Below are 6,000 nucleotides of genomic sequence, written 5' to 3'. Positions count from 1 at the left end.
CTGACTGCCTCTGCAGGAAGCTTAAACTGGGCCATGGTTAGATCTACCAGCAGGACAATGATCTAAAACACACTTCAAAATCAACACAAAAAGGGTTCACTGACCACAGAATCAAGGTTTTGCCATGGCCATCCCAGTCCCCTGGCCTAAACCTCATAGAAAACCTGTGGGATGAGCTGAAGAGGAGAGTCCACAAGCGTGGACCTCAGAATCCTAAGGATCTGGAGAGATTCTGTATGGAGGAATGGTCTCCGATCCCTTGCCATGTGTTCTCCAACCTCATTACGCATTATAGAAGAAGACTCAGAACTGTTATCTTGGCAAAGGGAGGTTGCACACAGTATTGAATGAAGGGGTGCCAATAACTGTGGCACACATATTTGAGAAAAATATTTGTTTCATGATAAGAATACATTTTTTCTTTAAATTATTTTACTTGAATTAAAATGAAAGACCAAGAGGATAAACAGTAAATAAAAAAAAATCATAGCCCGTTTTGCTCATATTTACCAAGGGTGCCAATATTAATGGAGGGCACTGTAGTAAGTAAGATACTGTATAGTCAGTAATATATGTATAGTCAGTAAGATACTGTATAGTCAGTAATATATGTATAGTAAGTATATACTGTATAGTAAGTAATATACTGTATAGTCAGTAATACACTATATATCAGAGTTGACTTAAGAGTAGTACTGTACTTCTTTATAATGCATGTTGTTTATGGCCTGTACAGTAAGTTTAATATAAATGGAACCATTTATTTATTATGAATTGTATAGATTTTTTCTAACCTCACAGGTATTTTCTTGATTAAATAAAGGTTAAATAAAATGGTATTCTACAGATTATTATAAAATTAAATATCTCTCCACCACTTTACATTGCAACTTTTCAAAGTAGAGAGACTTTTGATCTGCTGGTTCACATTCAACTGACATTTCCTGAGGTTCATAATCCTTTCTCTGACTCCTAATGAATGGGTTTTAATGTTTCAACTCAGGATGGTAATAGCTTTGTAGTAATTAAATAATTACAATCAGTAAATGTAAAATTGCTTTTCTATAACTTAAAAAAACAAGCATATGGACCAAGCAGACATCAATGACATCAGTCTTATAAGTTAATCAGGGTTGCAAAAAGTTCATTTTAAGTGCTTGGCCTTAGAGTCATTTTTGTCACAGCTCATATAGTAATTACACTATGTTAAATGGATAGTTCAACCAAATGACATATTGGTTTCCATACCCTGTAAGCAGTATAAAGCAAAACCAAAACCAATGTAATTTTGTCATTTGGGGGAACTCTCAAGGATCGGACCCTGTAGCTCAGGACCTGAAGCAAGGATATGCATATCATTGATACCATTTGAAAGGAAATACTTTGAAGTTTGTGGAAATGTGAAATGTAGGAGAATAACACATTAGATCTGGTAAAAGATAATCCAAAGAAAAACATTGTTTTTGTCCCATCATCTTTGAAATGCAAGAGAAAGGCCATAATGTACTATTCCAGGTTAGGTGCAATTTTGATTTTGGCCACTAGATGACAGCAGTGTATCCGCAAAGTTTTAGACTGATTCAACCATTGCATTTCTGTTCAAAATGTTGTATCAAGACTGCCCAAATGTGCCTAATTGGTTTATTAATACATTTTCAAGTTCATAACTGTGCACTCTCCTCAAACAATAGCATGGTATTCATTCACTGTAATAGCTACTGTAAATTGGACAGTGCAGTTAGATGAACAAGAATTTAAGCTATATGCCCATATCAAAAATGTCTATGTCCTGGGAAATGTTCTCGTTACTTACAACCTCATGCTAATCACATTAGCCTACGTTAGCTCGTGGGTGGGACACCGATCCCATAGAGGTTTTAAAGATTAGTCTAATAAATACTGTGCGTGAAACCTTGCTGAAAAATATGTTTTAGAGGAGTCATCTTTTTCATTATCAACATTTTATTAATCTTATAGCATAATTGGTTGAACATTAAACCTTGATCTCACATTAGAGATGAGGGAATCATTCAGTGTCTCTTTTGTGTGTCAAGGTTAAATCCTCTACTCTGATAGGAGAGTATTTGCGCCCGTCGACAGTGATCTATAAACAGAGAGGTATGGTTCACCTGTGCATGCACCTTTAGGGTTGTGTCCCAAATGGCACACTATTCCCTTTATAGTGCACTATCCTAGTTGTGACCTTTAAGGTACGAGGAAAATCCTCTAGGACTTGGTCAAGGAAAAGGCAATACAGAGATAAGTAGAGCTGCCTGCCTGTGTGTGTGTGTGTGCGTATATAGGTGCTACATTGTATTTCAGTCACTTTAACCCTAGAGGTACCATTACCTCGAGGGTTAAAGTGACCGAAACTAAAAGACAAACTGGCTGGATAAAGCCTCACTACAACATGGATTTAAGCTGGATACAACCTTGGCCAGGATCTGGAGTCAGGTGGGGGTGTAGTGACGAAGTACTATACACTACCGGTCAAAAGTTTTACAACACCTACTCATTCAAGGGTTTTTCTTTATTTTTACTATTTTCTATTTGCTTAGCTCCATTCCATTAATTTATCATCCTGAAAAAAATCCCCAATCCTTAACGATTACAAGCATACACATAACAATGCAACCACCACTATGCAACAAAAATATTGAGAGTGGTACTCAGTAACATACCACGTTGTATTCAGGACAAAAAGTTAATTAATTTGACACATTTTTTGCTGTATTTAGTTCCTTGTTGCAAACAGGATGCATGTTCTGTAATATTTGTATTCTGTACCGACTTCCTTCTTTTCACTCTGTCAATTAGATTAGTATTGTGGAGTAACTACAGTGTTGTTGATCCATCCATTTTTCTCCTATTACCTACAGTGCCTTGCGAAAGTATTCGCCCCCCCTTGAACTTTGCGACCTTTTGCCACATTTAAGGCTTCAAACATAAAGATATAAAACTGTATTTTTTGGTGAAGAATCAACAACAAGTGGGACACAATCATGAAGTGGAACGACATTTATTGGATATTTCAAACTTTTTTAACAAATCAAAAACTGAAAAATTGGGCGTGAAAAATTATTCAGCCCCCTTAAGTTAATTTTTGTAGCGCCACCTTTTGCTGCGATTACAGCTGTAAGTCGCCAGGGGAAGTCTCTATCAGTTTTGCACATCGAGAGACTGAAATTTTTTCCCATTCCTCCTTGCAAAACAGCTCGAGCTCAGTGAGGTTGGATGGAGAGCATTTGTGAACAGCAGTTTTCAGTTCTTTCCACAGATTCTCGATTGGATTCAGGTCTGGACTTTGACTTGGCCATTCTAACACCTGGATATGTTTATTTTTGAACCATTCCATTGTAGATTTTGCTTTATGTTTTGGATCATTGTCTTGTTGGAAGACAAATCTCCGTCCCAGTCTCAGGTCTTTTGCAGACTCCATCAGGTTTTCTTCCAGAATGGTCCTGTATTTGGCTCCATCCATCTTCCCATCAATTTTAACCATCTTCCCTGTCCCTGCTGAAGAAAAGCAGGCCCAAACCATGATGCTGCCACCACCATGTTTGACAGTGGGGATGGTGTGTTCAGCTGTGTTGCTTTTACGCCAAACATAACGTTTTGCATTGTTGCCAAAAAGTTCAATTTTGGTTTCATCTGACCAGAGCACCTTCTTCCACATGTTTAGTGTGTCTCCCAGGTGGCTTGTGGCAAACTTTAAACAACACTTTTTATGGATATCTTTAAGAAATGGCTTTCTTCTTGCCACTCTTCCATAAAGGCCAGATTTGTGCAATATACGACTGATTGTTGTCCTATGGACAGAGTCTCCCACCTCAGCTGTAGATCTTTGCAGTTCATCCAGAGTGATCATGGGCCTCTTGGCTGCATCTCTGATCACTCTTCTCCTTGTATGAGCTGAAAGTTTAGAGGGACGGCCAGGTCTTGGTAGATTTGCAGTGGTCTGATACTCCTTCCATTTCAATATTATCGCTTGCACAGTGCTCCTTGGTGCTCCATGTTTAAAGCTTGGGAAATCTTTTTGTATCCAAATCCGGCTTTAAACTTCTTCACAACAGTATCTCGGACCTGCCTGGTGTGTTCCTCGTTCTTCATGATGCTCTCTGCGCTTTTAACGGACCTCTGAGACTATCACAGTGCAGGTGCATTTATACGGAGACTTGATTACACACAGGTGGATTGTATTTATCATCATTAGTCATTTAGGTCAACATTGGATCATTCAGAGATCCTCACTGAACTTCTGGAGAGAGTTTGCTGCACTGAAAGTAAAGGGGCTGAATAATTTTGCACGTCCAATTTTTCAGTTTTTGATTTGTTAAAAAAGTTTGAAATATCCAATAAATGTCGTTCCACTTCATGATTGTGTCCCACTTGTTGTTGATTCTTCACAAAAAAATACAGTTTTATATCTTTATGTTTGAAGCCTGAAATGTGGCAAAAGGTCGCAAAGTTCAAGGGGGCCGAATACTTTCGCAAGGCACTGTATTACAGGCATTAAACTCTAACTGATTTAAAGTCACCGTTGGCCTCATGGTGAAATCCCTGATCGGTTTCCTTCCTCTCTGGCAACTGAGTTAGGAAGGATGGCTGTATCTATGTAGTGACTGGATGCATTGATACACCATCCAAAGTGTTATAAATAATTTCACCATGCTCAAAGAAATATTCAAAGTCTGTTTGTTTTTTTACCCATCTACTAATAGGTGCCCTTCTTTACAAGGCACTGGAAAACCTCCTTCGTCTGTGGTTGAATCATTGTTTGAAATTCACTGCTTGACTGAGGGACCTTAAAGATAATTGTATATGTGTAGGGTACAGAGAAGAGATAGTCATTAAAAATGTTTTTAAACACTATTATTGCACACAGAGTGAGTTCATGCAACGTATTATGTAACTTAAAAATGAGGCTTGCCATAACAAAGTAGTTGAATACTTACCGACTCAAGATCACTTCAGCTTACATTTTTTAAATTCATTTGTAAAAAAATATCTAAAAACAGTGACAAAATGTAAATGTTTTCCCATTTTAAATTCAGGCTGTAACACAACATTTTGGAAAAGTAAAGGGGTGTGAATACTTGAAGTCACTGTATTCCAGGCGTTGCATCTGGTTACCTTGACATTCAGCCTGTCTTAGTGCAGCATCACCTGGCCGATGACTCTACCACCGAATTAGAATGATAATAGAATTCATTATCTTTGTAAATTCTACGGACTCTACCTTCACTGCACTGTTGTTTGCTTTTGACGTATTAACGGAGGATAATGCCTCTGCACAAAGAGAGCTCCATAGAGATCATGCAGTTCAGTGTTCTATGTAATTCTATGAAGAGTGTGGCCTAACAATGACGCAAGTAGCAACCATGTACGTCTTTTGCCCAGAGATGTGTTTTATCTTAGTGCCTTGGTCATTGCATGTACGTATGCAATGAGATATTTCTGCCTGCCTCCTTTATATTTCTGTTTCTCTTTGAACCAAAACACATTAGATGTCTAGGCACGTAAAAGCTGTCGTTTTTTTCTCTGCAGGCGAATCCTTCCTGGCCCTGCTAGCAACAGGATATGAAAGATGAGGAGATCACAGGCAGGGAGGCAGGCAGGGACACAGAGACAGAAACAATGGGAGTAATGCCTACCAGCAGAGCCAGGCCTTCTCAGAGAGCTAGTCATTCTCTATGCACCGCCTCAAACTGCACACTATTCCCTATATACTTTTGCCCTGGTAGTGCACTATATAGGGAATACACTCTTAGCATCTTTTTTCCCCATCTAAGGTATTCGGCTTTCCCCTACACTCTTAGAAAAAAGGGTTCTGCGGCTGTCCCCATATGAAGAACCCCGGTTCCAGTTCTACCCAAAATACTTTTACCTGGAACCAAAAAGTGTTCTCCTATAGGGACAGCCGCAGAACCCTTTTGGAACCCTTTTTCTAAGAGTAGGGTGCCATTTGAGATGCAAATGTATTAAGTTGTACAGCGATTT

The sequence above is a fragment of the Oncorhynchus clarkii genome, chromosome 8 (assembly GCF_045791955.1).
Source record: "Oncorhynchus clarkii lewisi isolate Uvic-CL-2024 chromosome 8, UVic_Ocla_1.0, whole genome shotgun sequence".
NCBI lineage: Eukaryota > Metazoa > Chordata > Actinopteri > Salmoniformes > Salmonidae > Oncorhynchus > Oncorhynchus clarkii.
The sequence above is the reverse complement of the archived record's forward strand: the minus strand, read 5'-3'. Positions refer to the sequence as shown.